Source organism: Pipistrellus hanaki, assembly GCF_964339955.1.
Source record: "Pipistrellus hanaki genome assembly, chromosome: 12".
NCBI classification, from domain to species: Eukaryota; Metazoa; Chordata; class Mammalia; order Chiroptera; family Vespertilionidae; genus Pipistrellus; species Pipistrellus hanaki.
Window position 1 is genome coordinate 15,067,059 of NC_140514.1, and position 13,155 is coordinate 15,080,213.

At 51.9% G+C, this 13,155-nt stretch overlaps 1 protein-coding gene across 1 annotated transcript in view; it reads right to left on the reverse strand.

The window, feature by feature from the left end:
• Positions 1-10,094, reverse strand: part of DPYSL5 (dihydropyrimidinase like 5) — a 56,149-nt gene extending 46,055 nt beyond the window's left edge. The window contains exon 1 of the mRNA XM_084900843.1: positions 9,959-10,094. The gene's annotated coding sequence lies outside the window, so the exon portion shown is untranslated. The remainder of the gene's footprint in view (positions 1-9,958) is intronic.
• Between the last annotated feature and the right edge of the window lie 3,061 nt (positions 10,095-13,155).

A 13,155-nucleotide genomic window follows, 5' to 3' on the forward strand; every position in this document is an offset into this window, starting at 1 on the left:
AGGGCCTCTGTAGCACTGCTGGTACGACAAACAAGCAAACACTGAAACAAGCGAATACCCACCAAAGGGGAGTGGTTGGACATCCTGTGGTCCCATCCAGAGGAAAACTGTTTATCTCCTCACAACACGCCTGACACTAAAGCTGGAGTCGGCGCAGACCCTCCCAGGCCAAAGGCTCTGTCCCACAGCACTGCTCTCACTGCGGGTGCCGAGGTGGTCAAGTCTACTTCCTACCAGCCAACTACAGATCGGAGGCTCCCACAATCCTTCTTTGAATTTGATAATTCGCTAGAACAGCCCACCCACAAAGCTCGGAGAAACACTTCACTTACTATTACCGGGTACAATTCAGGGGCAGGCAAATGGAAGGGATGCTCAGGGCACGGTCTGGAATGACACCCTCTCCGGGTGCACAACCCTCCCAGCACCTGGACGTGTTCACCAACCGAGAAGCCCCCCGAACTCCCTCGGGTTTTTATGTTGGTTCCATTACACCGGCATAACGAAATCATTGGCCAGGAGTGATTAATTCAATCCCCAGCGCCTTTCCTCTCCCCAGAGGCGGGGTCGGTGGTAGGGAGTGGGGCTGAAAGTTGCAACTAATCACCAAGTTGGTTCCCGTGGCAACCAGCTCCCATCCTTGAAGAGACACCTTATTAGCATAAACTCAGGTATGGTTGAAAGGGGCTTATTATGAATAAGAAAAGACACTCCAAATCACTCAGGAAATTACAAGCATTTTAGGAGGGGTGCCAGAAGCCTGGAGCTCTTTCTGGAAGTGGATCTATAAAAATTGTGTGAGCATATGGACAAGGGTTTGATGAAAAAAAGCAAAAATCACGTTAGCTGTATTGGGAAATGGTCTATAGGTGGTTTCATAATTGATTGCATATCAGATAATATTTATGCATTTTAAAATGTGAAATTAAGTCCTAGATAATAAAAGTGCGTAGGGGACTCACAATTGCAGCAGTAAATCTAGGTTTCAAAGCTAGACATCTGATGTCACTCACCTGCTTGCTTGAGGACCAAGCCCAAACATGGCAGGACAGGTGACAGGAGAAAACGCTTTCTCAGGAGCAATTTGGGCTGCACACGGGCTCATCAGGACAGCTCAGCCCCGTGAGGAATCATGGCTGCCTTGTCATGGTCCTCTGGTGGCACAGGTCTCACTCCCCGCACCCTATAATTATGCCTAATTCCTGTCCTTGGTTCGCCCTAGCCGTCTTATTACCGCCACCTTTCCTGGGCCAACAATGAAGCCATGGAGATGGGATGGATCTGCCTTATATCCACCCTCTGACATTGATTGTGCACTCACTGTATTGTTTGTCAGTAGCTACAAAGCTTTTTCTTTTTTTTTTAAAAGTATATTTTATTGATTTTTTAGAGAGGAAGGAAGAGAGATAGAGAGTTAGAAACATCGATGAGAGAGAAACATCAATCAGCTGCCTCCTGCCCACCCCCTATTGGGGATGTGCCCGCAACCAAGGTACATGCCCTTGACCGGAATCGAACCTGGGACCCTTCAATCCACAGGCCGACGCTCTATCCACTGAGCCAAACTGGTTTCGGCACTACAGAGCTTTTTCCCCATTATAACCCAGTTGTAAAAGTCATGTGCATTTTACCTCTTTTTAGAAAGCCACACAAAAAAAGTGGAATATATGCTATAATTTGAATTACCAATAAAGAAATATGAACTTTGTGATTCCAACCTGATACTTTTCAGGACTTCTTTTAGGGCACAGAACTTACACAATCCAAATTTGCTATCTGACTTACACAATTCAAATTTGCTATCCTACTGGGGATGTGCTCGCAACCAAGGTACATGCCCTTGGCCGGAATCGAACCAGGGACCTTTCAGTCCAAAGGCTGATGCTCTATCCACTGAACCAAACTGATTAGGGCTAGGGTTTCTCAAAATAGTTTAATCACAGCTGGCATACTCAGAATATCTTTTTTTCTAAGTTCACCATTAATCTTACTATTTAGCATGTTCTATTAAACCACAACATATGAATACCCTTGACCCAGCAATTCCATTTCTAAGTACATCCCCAACAGAAACACACATATGTTCGCCAAAAGACATGTATTAGAATGTTCACAATAGCACTATTCATGATAACACTCCAAACTGGAAACTCCTCAAATACCCATTATCAACATAATGGATAAGTAAATCATGGTACATTTACACAATGAAATGCTATACAGCAATGAAAGTGATCGAATTAAGTGCAACAAATGAGAAGAAAAAAAAAAGCTACATATGCAAGAGTACTCCGCTCTATAATTCCATTTGTAAAAAGTTCAAAAACAGGCAAAGCTGATCTATACTGTATGAAGTCAGGGTAGTGGTTAGTGACCTTGGAGGAAGGAGGTTTACCAGCTTTTGGATGTTGGTAATCTGTTTCTCAGTCTGGTCCTGATCACACAGATAGCTTAGTTTTTGAAAATGTATTAAGCTACACATTTGTGATTTTTGTATACTTTTCTGTATGTTATACTTCACTAAAAGCTTTTTTAAAATTTATTTTAAAAATACACCGTATCCCCTCACAAACTCACCATTTTATGTATCTGTTGCCCACATATTGGTAGCATGGCAAATTTAAAACAAGCAATCCGAGCAACTGCATTCAAGTCGAGTTTCACATGTTGCTGGAAACGGGAGCCAAAGGACAGTGAATGACAACACGGGGGCCATGCTCGGACCTTTGTAAGAGAATGGACACACTGATCCACCACAGAGCTGGACGGAGTGGTAAAAGGAAGAAAAGGAGGCGGCTCCTCCGTGAATGGTGCATCCCGCTCCGCAGAGGGACAAAGGGCAGGGCAGGGCCAGACAAAAGCAGGCAGAATAAAGACCCAGGGCCTGAGGAATCAGAGCGAACCCAGGGCGGGCTTGAAATCAACAAAGGAGCTGTCTGTACGCGGACGCCGAAAAGACACCGCGATGGCGTGACCGAGGGCTGGGCACCGCTCAAGTGTGGGAGACACATTCGCAAGGAGTCGGGTGGTGATAGACCCAAACACCTTCCATGAGCCAATGAAGACGGACAGATGTTGGGGCGTGGGGAGTGACACAGTGCTTGCTCAATTCAAAATCAGACAATCTCCTTTTTTTTTTCCTCAAGGAAATCTAGTCGTTCATCAAACCTGTACATCACCAGGGCAAAATGATTTTAAATTTAAGTGGGGAGGCAGAGGTCTCCATGCCTGGAAAGTCTTATAAAATATCACCTAAATCATTCAGTTGCTCATTCTTTCAATATTACCCATTGAACACTTACTTGGAGCAATATTTGTGCTGGAAGCTACATGGATGAAAAGAGAGGTTCAAATTCTACTTGAAACTAGGTGAGGGGGACCATTTTGTAATGAGATAACTAAATTATCTTAGTTTGTTGTAACTTAGACCCAACATGTAAGGTTCTTAGCTTGGGGTAGTGTTTACAAGTGTGGGTCCTGTGATGGTTAGTTTTTGTGCATCCACTCGGCTAAGCTATAGCACCCAGTTGTCATCTGTAAGTGTTGCTGGGAATGCATTTTGTAGATGTGGTTAGCATCTACAATCAGTTGACTTCCTTGATGATGTGGTTGGGCCTCATCCAACCGGTGGAAAGGCCTTAAGAGAAAAAGTGAGGTTTCCATGGGGAAGAAGAAATTCTGTCTTAAGACCCCAGTATCACCTGCGCCTGCCCGATGCACGTCAGACTTGCCATCCTCACATAAGCCAATCCTGATTGGCTGGGTTCCTGTGGGGGAAATCCAACTTATACAAACTCTAAGCAGACTCCTGGGTTTGCTTGTTTTTTTAAAATATATTTTATTGATTTTGTACAGAGAGGAAGGGAGAGAGATAGAGAGCTAGAAACATCGATGAGAGAGTCATCGATCAGCTGCCTCTTGCACACCCCCTACTGGGGATATGCCTGCAACCAAGGTACATGCCCTTGACCGGAATCGAACCTGGGACCTTTCAGTCCCCAAGCCGACACTCTATCCACTGAGCCAAACCGGTTTCGGCGACTCCTGGGTTTGAAGCTTGGCTCTGCCACGTCTCCAGCTGGGTGTGATTTCTGTTACTTCATCTATAAAACGGGGAGAATACTAGTACCCAACTCAAGGGAACCAGAACAACCCCTAGCACAGAGTAAGGACTTTAAAAGTGTTCGTTAAATAAGTAATCCGGTGGAGCCAAGTGTACTTCTCAGCTGGAAAGCTTGAGATCAAATATTTGCCATCAACCAAACGTGATCGCTTTTTCCCACACCGAAAACAGAACAGCCTGGGACGGACAGCGCCTCACCAGCCACAGGGCAGGAGCAGGGTGGGACACCAGGCCAACCCTACAAAGCTGGGGCCATTGCACTTCGGGAACATTCTTACCTCTGCCAGCTCTCAGCTGCTGTAAACAGCTGTGCGTAAAGAGGCTCGGGCTCAGCACAGAGCTATTCCTGCTATTTGCGAAAGTGGGAGCTGCAGAAAGGGGTCCTTCTCTCTGTTGATACCCACAGCAGCCTGCCAGGCCCCTTGGCGTGGGAGACTGGGAAATCCAAACGTTGTGTTTGTGAACACACATTCTGAGGGAAGAGTATGAAGACGATGCCGATGGTGGTAACTCACATGCATTGAGCACGTACCAAGTGCCAGACACTGCCCTTGGGGCTCTACATATGCTAACATACAACCCCTATGGTACGGACCAAGAAACAGTCCCCGAGAGAAAGGACCCTAACCTAAGGACAGACACACAGAGCGTGGCAGAACTGGCATTTGACCCAGGCTTTCTGGCTCAGACCCTCCCTCCCTCCCTCCCGCGCACAGTGCTTCTGAGCCTGGAGTGTGGGAGGGGCTCCAGGCGGGAGCGGGCACAGGTGCAGGCACAAGCACCAAACTGAGCTGTGATTGGTGGAAGGGCGTGAGGGGCTCAGGGAATGCGACGGTTAAGTCAACTTATTTTAAATTAACAAGTTTTAAAAATGGAAATAATATCCCACCATGAAATTTCTTTTGGTGAAGTATACGCTGTCTGCTTTTATAGGTAAACATGAAAATTCATTAAAGATTCATACTATCATATTTGAACCTTTGATCTTCACATAAAAATGTTAAGACAAAGCAATCTTGAGACGATTTCTCATTTATTTACTAGCCGCACAATAAGACCAAACACCTCCCTACTGATATTCTCATGCAGCCACCTTCTTCCCACAGGTTTTCACAGGGCAACGGTTTTCTGTAAAATTGTTCTCCTACAGGGCCTAGTGACCGAGCCTTAGAGGACTATCCTGAAATATCTGTTTAAAGTTCAGAAAACAAAAACGTATGCATAGGATGAGAATCTATCTGAAACTGGTTAATTTTTTACACGAGAAAGATAGATTGGGTCTTGGACACTCTTTTCTTTTTTTCCCTTCTTTTTAAATGTATTTTATTGATTTTTTACAGAGAGAAAGGGAGAGGGATAGAGAGCCAGAAACATCGATGAGAGAGAATCACCGACCAGCTGCCTCCTGCACATCCCCCATTGGGGATGTGCCCCCAACCAATGTACATGCCCTTGACCGGAATCGAATCTGGGACTTTTCAGTCCGCAGGCCGACACTCTATCCACTGAGCCAAACCGGTTTCGGCTTGGACACTCTTTTTCTAATCACACAGACTTCCCGGGCTCTCAATATGTATCTAAATCCTAATTTCCCCGAGATTTGTCCACAGTTGTGATGGCCACTGGCCTACAGTTCCTGGAGCAAATGCAGGATCAGGCTGAATCCTGGGTCGTAGCAGCTCTTGGGGGGAAACTCTCAGATGTCCATGGCAGAGAGAGGCCAGAGAGAAGGGGTACCACAGATGCAGCTTACACCAAGCCCCTAACCCGATTGCGGCCAGTTGTGTCAACTTGCCTTGCTGTGGAACTGCTTCTAAGGGTGATAACACGCAGGATCAGGAGACTATGGAAACTATTCTGGCTACATCTGCTTCCGCGAGAGGTTATGCTGAAAATGGCCAGGTCATGACCCATGACCCAGAGGTTATGCTGAAAATGGCCAGGTCATGACCCATCAACACCTCGCCAAGGTCTCCAGGCTCCTGGAGATGGGAATTAGGAATGGCACCCCAGAATTCTGGAGACATAAAGTCCGTTCTAGGGCCACCTGCCTCTCCCCGCTGGGCTCTGTCTCCCAGCATTGTCACAAGAGATGGGAGGAGGCTGCTGTTTTTCTCTCCACCTTCCCTGTAGAAATGGACTGGTTATACTGGCGTTCCTCATCTATGAACGCCCCACCATGAGGAAAGGGTTGGGTTAGATGGTCACATAGTGCTTTACTAGGATTACACTTAAACACACACACACACACACACACACACACACACACACACACATATATATATATGGTATATTCTTGCCCTAGTCGGTTTTGCTCAGTATATAGACCATTGGCCTATGGACTGAAGGTCCCAAGTTCAATTCCGGTCAAGGGCACATGCCCGGGTTGTGGGCTCAATCCTCAGTAGGGAGCATGCAGGAGGCAGTTGACCAATGATTCTCTCTCATCATTGATGTTTCTATCTCTTTCTCTCCTCCCTTCCTCTCTGAAATCAATAATAAAAATAAAAACTTTTTTTTTTTTTTTGAGAGACAGAGAGGAGAGGAAGCGGGGAGGAGAGAGAAATATCAATTTATTGTTCCACTTATTTGTGCGTTCATTGGCTGATTCTTGTTTGCGCCCTGACCTGGGATGGAACCCAAAACCTTGGCATATTGGTAAGATGCCCTAACTAACTGAGCTGCCCAGCCGGGGCAGGATCATACTCTTAAACAAATCCATAAAACTCTATCAAAAATAAAAATAAAACAAGGAAACATCCCCTCCTAAAACTTTTGCTCTTGGGTAATGACATGAAAACACATTTCCCATTGGCATTTTTCCACAAGAAAAACCGTCACTGTCAGATTTCTAGTTTTCTTATATTACGATACCTGGTTTCCATGAATCCTGGCTATAGGCAGACCTGTTCATTTAGTTAAAAACATACAATGAGCAATATTCCAGCTAGTCCTTTCAGTAATTTTGCAAATTCTGACAACCATTTTTTCAAAGCACCATCCTTTTATTTAAAAAAAAAATAATAATAAGTTTCCATTCATTTTAGAGAGGAAAGGAGAGGGAAAGAAATACCGTTTCCCCGAAAATAAGACAGTGTCTTATATTAACTTTTTCTCCCAAAGTTGCGCTAGATCTTATTTTCAGGGGATGTCTATCTTTCCATGTGCTAGGTCTTATTTTCGAGGATGTCTTATTTTCGGGGAAACACGGTATTGATGAGAGGGAGAAACATCCATTGACTGCCTCCTGCAAACCCTCCACCAGGTATTGAGCCTGCAACTTGGGCACATGCCCTGATCAGGAATCGAACTGGCGACCTCTCCTGCATGGGACAATGCTGAACCAGCTGAGCCACACAGGCCAGGGCAAAGCACCATCCTTTTAAACCTGCAAGATGTAGCCCACTGCTGCTGTCCTGTAGCCACTTGGTACAAGCCAGGCCAGAGACCTTCATGTTGCCAACTTACCACACATTGTGGGCAAGAACCATCAGTCATTATCACAGCCCCTCACCATCAGCATCCACTGGTTAAGAGAGAAGATCTTGAGGTTTCAGGACTAGGTTAAGAGGCCAAAAGATGCATCAGATAGCTTAATGGCAAATACCAGCCACACCGATTAGTCCTTCCGTGCTGCCTTTTAGCCAATAAAAATGCTTTTGCCTTGCTCGTTATTTTAATGAATGCCTAAATGATAAGCCTTACGCTAAGAATCACCTTTAATATCAGCTAAACAATGACCCCAGAAATCCTGTAAGACAAAAAATTCTGGTGTTTGGCTGTCACATTTCACCCCTCAAGACGCTGCAGCCCGACATAAAGGGCGCTTAGACGGGGCGCGAGGCTGCGTGCATGGAAAGCTGTGTGGATCCCTTGTTTTTTTGTGTTTCCAAAGCTGTTCCTCTGCTTTCCCACGGGCAAGCAGCCACCTCCTACTACAGAGCCGTCCCTGTCTTAGGCCAGCGGACAATACGGGCGGAATCTGCAGAGGATGGAGAGATACTGGCTTGGGCGTGGTCCCTGGCGGAGGGCTCCCAGAACAGGAGCCCCGCCCTTGGCGCTCAACCTCCACGGCCGCGTCTCCCTGGGTCACCCCACCCCACACCTGCCCGGGTGCCCCCGCTCTGAACACACAGCAGCCTCCGAAGAAAACAAAGCCAGAGGCTCGGGGGTGGGCGACCTCCATCCGGGTCGCTAGGCCACGTCCCCGCTGTCGGCCAGCAGCGCGGGGCAGGCGATGGAGCCGGGAGCGGGGCCGTCCGGCTGCCCGGCCACGCGCCCCTCCCTCCCCGGCCAGCGGCGGGGCTGGGCGCCCCAACTCGTGCCCCGAGGTGGGTGCGGGAGCATTTCCTGCACCAGAAAACTGCACACGGGTTCTGGCGGGGGGGGGGGGGGGGGGGGCTGATTCGGGTTCTGGGGGGGCTGAGGCGTCGTCGGGCGGGGACCAGGCCGGCTATTGTTCTCTGGGTCCCCCCGGCGGCAGACGCTCCCACGCCGCCTCCCCGGCAGCATCTGCCGCCAGACCCAGCCGTGCGGCTCCCGAAGGAAAGGGTGTGCCCGCGGCGCTGCGGGCGACCACAGCCCCCGGCCGGAGCCCTCGCGGGCAGGGCTTCCCCGGAGACAAAGCTCCAGGCAGGGTCGGACCCGTCTGGCTCCAGACCCGCGTCCTAGAGCCACGCCCCGCCGGCCACCTGGACCCCCGGGGCCGCGCCCGCAGGGAGGGTCCTCAGCCCCAGCACCGCCTCCTACTGCCGGCCCGCCCTTCCCCGGAGACCAGCCTCCTCCTCCTCCACCGCGCCAGCCCCCAAACCCAGACGGCCCCGCCCTCCAGCATCGCCCCTCGCGGCCTCCTCCTCCATCAGCCCCGGCCCCGCCGCGCCCGGCGCCCCCCGCATCCAGCTCCCTCCCTCCCCCAGCCCGCCCTCCGCCCCCTGGTCTTTCCACCTCAAATCCCGGTCTCCACGCCTCCCTCCTCCCAGGCCGGGCACCTGTCCCCACCCAGTCTTTCCAGCTCCCCATCTTTGCTCTAACAGGGGCCTCGCCGCCGCCCCTCCGCCTCATCGCAGCTCCTCTCCAGCTCGGCCTCATCCCGGTTCCGCGCCCGCCGAGCTCTGGGCTGCGAGCAGGGCTCCCGCCCAGGGCTCAGCGCCCTCCCGGGCCCCGCAGAGGCAGAGGCAGGGGCAGGGGCAGAGGCAGAGGCAGGGGCAGGGGCAGAGGCAGAGGCAGAGGCAGGGGCAGGGGCAGGTGGCCTTTGTGGTGCAGGCAGGTGCCTCGGAGGAGGCGGGCGAGCAGTCCTCGGGCATCCGCTCTGGGAGCCAGACGTTGCCAAAGGCGGCCGGGTCCAGCCCAGACTCGGCACACCCCATCTCCCAGGAAAGAGGGACATAGGGTGTGTGTGGGGGGGGGGGGGGGGGGGGCTGGGGCAGGACCCGGGCAGGACCAGCCCGCCGCCGCCCGAGAAGCCCCCGCCCAGCCTCCCAGCCTTTCCCGGCGGCGCCTGGACCCACGAGGCTGGGTGCCTGCTGTGTCCTAGGAGGGAAACCCTCTCACCCACGCCGCCTCTTCGCTCCCATCCTCTGCAATCCCACGAGCGAGCACACAGTAGACGCCTACTGTGAACAAGGACCGGATTCGAGCCCCAGGGTAGCCTCGACAGCCGCCCACCGCCCCGACGCATCCTCTCCCCGCGGTCCCTGCAGCCGGGGCCCCTCGGCGCACACCCATCCCCGCCCTTTTGTGAGCCTCTCCGGGACACAGAGGTCGGGAGATGGACGCCCCAGGCCGCGGAGAAGGAGCCCCCCGCCCGCCATCAGCCATCACCCCGCCATCACCCACTCGTCCAGGATGCCGCGGCTGCAGGGGGCCGTGGGATCGCCCGTCTCTCCTCGCGGGTGTCGCCGCGGCGGCGCCGGAGCTGCGGGTGCCGGGGCGGCGGCGGCTGCACGCGCGCTCGCTCGCTCGCTGGAGAGCAGCCGGGGCGCGCCGGGCGCTGGATCCCCGAGCCTGGAGCGGGGGGAGGGGAGGGAGGCAGGGGCTGGAGGCGGCCTCGGCCAATCACGGCTCCCCCGGCTCCGCCCCGGTGCCCCCCGCCTCGCTTTAGTCTAGCAGGTTGTGGGGGGAGGCGGGGACAGGCGGGGACAGGCGGTGCCCGGCATCTTCGGCGACGCGCACACACGGCGGCCGCCAGGGACTCGGGACTACAACTCCCGGCAGGCCCTGCGGCAGGGCGCGGGGGTCCGCGAGGGGACGGAGGGCGAGGCGCGGGATCCGCTGCCGCCCATGCCCCCGGTGACCTGCGCCGCGCGCCTTTGGGTTTCCATGGCGACTCCCGGCCGTGCACAAAGCGCAGGCTCTCAGACTGATGCACCGGTCCCCGGGGAGGACCACGCGGCGGCCCCCGAGGGCGGACCGCCTCCCGCCCCCGCCCCTTGCAGGACCCCACCCGAGGGGCTGAGACAATGCCCGTGGCCTCTGCCCCGCGGCCGCAGGCCCTGCCCTTCGCTGCTGGCCGGGCCGTAGCCTCCGGCTCCTGCCCAGACCCAGACCGACGCCTTCGGAGTGGACGCTCGGCGGGATCCCGGGATGGAGAGGGCAGGGGCTGTCATCGTGGGGAAATGTCCTCACGTACAAAGTGGACGGCCACCCCGGGCCTCCTACGTTCGCATCTCCCCGCTGCTGTGGCTCGAACCCGAGTTCACTCTGGATAGAGAAGCCTTAGCTAGGGCTTCTCCATCCAGAGCTCCCAGGTCCAGCCGCCGTCCTATTTCTGATTCCCCTTCATTGGGGGACGGCGAAGCCTCTGGACAGGTTTTAGAACTCTTTTACATTTGCTTCATCTTGTGTCTTCTCGCTTTAAATGTGCACGTAATTTAGCAAACAGCAAATCTAAAAAAAAAAAAAAAATCACTATGCCTTCGTACCATCTCCTGATCCCCTCAAGCCTTTTTATCGTGTTATTTTATGTATTTGTAATGACAGCTTACATATCGTGTGTTACTTTATGTATTTGTAATGACAGTTTAGTAATTTGCCTCTTTTGACTTCATGCCACCCCATTGGTACGGTGCTAAAGTGCAGCACGGAGTCCTTGCTTCCTTGCTTCCAGCCCCATCCCGCGTTCCCGCTCTCACGTGCGGCTGCGGAAGCCCCTACCCTGCAGCCCCGAGGATTGGAGGTGAGGGAGTTCCCGGCTGCAGCTGCACGGCCCCAGAGGATTCCCCAGCGGGATATTTTCAAACACAACCATGTCTCACTACTCTGGAGGTGTTCCCTCCATTTTCAGAAAAATCCACCCGAGCGTCGGCAAAGCCCATTGGGGTGAGGTGCCCTGGGCCACCTTCCGCAAGGGCTCAGGACCTGGGCAGGCCAGGCTGGCACTCGGGGGATGCACCTCTGGATTACCTCCATTGAGTTTCCACATCATCTGGGAGGAAGTTTTACTTCTCTGCCCTCCTCCAATCACAAGCTTATGCAGGGAGCCCCCAAATGAGCCTGGGGCCCACCCCACAGTACCCCTGGTCCGTCCAGGCTTGGCAAACCCCAACCCAACTTGAAGGGGAGCCTGGGATGTGGCTGTGAATACTTGGGGATCACGATTCGTCCTTTCCCCCACTGCTCCAGGGTGGGGCACTGTCCTATGGACGCCCCCAGGCAGCTAGGGGAGGCAAAGGAGCCCAGGTCCGCGCCTCGCAGCAGCTTGCCAGTGCCATGCTCGCTTCTTGCCCAAGGGGAGGGAGCCCTCTAGTGGGCAGTAAACGTTTTCTGCAACACTTAGTGGACCTCTTATGGACTCTTGCCTCTGCTTTCTCGTACCCACCTTCTTTGGTCAGAAAAGAGCTGCCTGGAAGTCCTCTGTCCACCCAGAACATTGATGGAAATTGCACCCGAATCTGGGGTTGTGAATTTTACATTTATTTATAATCTAGGCTCTCTCTCCTGGAAAATATAGACTACAGGCTGGAATCTTTTGTGCTTTCTGGATATTTGACTCTGAAGAGTTAGCTCAACCATCTGAGCTTTAGCTCCTCCACAGAATGTGGGGATCATAAAACATTCTTTCTTTTAACCCTGCTGTGATAACCACACGAGGAAATGCACACCAAGGGCATGGGGCATGTGGACATGTGTTGGTGGTAATGGTATCCTGCTTAGTACAATTTGGAGAAAACCAGAGGAAGATGATCATCTTCTAATTAATAACGCTTTGCCAAAAACTTTATATATTAACAGATATATAAGCTTTATTTGAATGCCTGCATAACTATGACTTGAGGTCAAACAAGGTTAAAATGTATTAAACCAGTGGTCGGCAAACTGTGGCTCTTTGAGTTTTTAGCAAAGGCCAGCTTAGGAGTACCCTAATTAAGTTAATAACAATGTACCGACCTATATAGTTTAAGTTAAATTTGGCTCTCCAAAGAAATTTCAATCATTGTACTGTTGATATTTGGCTCTGTTGACAATGAGTTGGCCAACCACTGTATTAAACCATAGAACCTGGCCCTTCTCTTTAGTTTGTCTCTAATCAGTTGACTAGTGTGCCCTCTCTAATCATTTTTTTTCTAGACATATTTTTTTTCTAAAACTCTTCAGGTGGCAGTTCCTTTTTGTCTGGAAATCTCTTGAAGTGCTTTCAGCCTTGACTGGTTTGGCTCAGTGGATAGAGCGTTAGCCTGTGGTCTAAAAGGTCCCAGGTTCCATTCTGGTCAAGGGCATGTACCTTGGTTGCGGGCACATCCCCAGTAGGGGGTGTGCAGGAGGCAGCTGGTCGATGACTCTCTCTCATCGATGTTTCTAACTCTCTTATCTCTCTCCCTTTCTCTCTGTAAAAAAATGCCGGAAACCAACTACTGTTTCACTAATAGAGAGATGTGGACAGGAAGCCAGGAAGGCTGACAACAACACTAACTGCTCTAACCACTCACCCTTTAGTTGAGATATTGTTAGCTGAAGCAGCCTCCACCTCTGTGTCTCATGTAAGTTTCTGTTATTTCCTGCCTGAGGGCTATGGGTGTCTCCCCATGGCCTCAATA